Source organism: Orbicella franksi, chromosome 7 (assembly GCF_964199315.1).
Source record: "Orbicella franksi chromosome 7, jaOrbFran1.1, whole genome shotgun sequence".
Taxonomy (NCBI): Eukaryota; Metazoa; Cnidaria; class Anthozoa; order Scleractinia; family Merulinidae; genus Orbicella; species Orbicella franksi.
Genome location: NC_138151.1, coordinates 19,656,325 through 19,657,561, shown reverse-complemented (window position 1 = coordinate 19,657,561; position 1,237 = coordinate 19,656,325).

The following is a 1,237-nucleotide window of genomic DNA, read 5'->3' as shown; positions in this document are numbered from 1 at the left end:
GATTAAAAGCAAAAGCATACTGAACTTGACTATATCATTGTATGATCGATAGCACGCCGTGCAAAAAGTGTCAAAGTGCGCCTGCTAATCTGTGCAAGAGTTCTATTATAAAAACACTTTCATGTGTTTACTTGAAGATCGAAGTTCTTCTAAAGAGGAAAGGCGATCAGCCACTCTCAACAGAGTGGCTCTAACGTCACTCAAACTAGCCGCGGGCTGTGCAGAAATCGAAGTCGATTGGTGATCCGCCATGTTTGACAAGAAGTGCCACGAATACTGTCGGGAGAGGAGAAGGTCTCCCGACCTGACTCCTGTGGGAAGTCTTTCGATCGTAACCTTAGCGGGGGTGGGCTGGGTCAGTTGAGCCCACGATGTTCATAGCTGGATGACCAGCGGATGAAAGTACAATTTAAAAAGTTGAACGTGCAATGCAAACTTGCAAGTGAAATACGTAAAGTCAAATGTTCAAAGCAAAAACTTGAATGGCAAATGCTCAATGTTGAATGCGAAAACTTGAATGTACAACCCGCTGAACTTGAACGTGAACTTGAATACCGCGAATACGAATAGTTGAATGTAGAAGGCAAAAACTTGAATGTTGCACGAGGAAAGTTGAATGACGAAAGTGCAAACTCAGATGTCAAACAACAAATGTAGGATAAAATGCGAAAAGTAGAACGTAAAATGGAACATTGAATTTTGGCGGGGATGGAACGCCATACGTTCCCAGGGTCTCTCATCTTACCACCCCCTGAAGCGACCGAGGAGAGACCCTGGTTGAGTCTCGTCACGTGCCACTTTGGCAATTGAGAACATCAGGGAGGGGTCCTCTGTAATCAGCAGTTTGTCGCGTTGAGCTTTGTCGCGCGCTGCGACCGCCACATTACCCGCGGCGTTTATCAATACTTAGCTTTCAGGCTGAATTTTCGAATAATATCTGTTCCAACGTTTGCCTAAGGGTTAAGCAAGTCTGTCTCGAGGCAATTTAATGGTCGTGATTTTCAGAGTTGCCGTCTTACCCACTGAATTTATGGAAAGTCAGTCATGTTTCAACTGTGGACCTCAAGCAGCGCAATTTCATCCCGTAGTAATTGTTGTTTCTCCTTTGAATGCACTCGATCAAATTGATGCAAAAAACATGAGAGTGTCTCTAGGAAAACATATAGCTTTCTCAAAGTAAAGCTACGGCAGTCTCTGAAGAAAAGGTGGACGAAGATAAATATGATATTCGTATGGT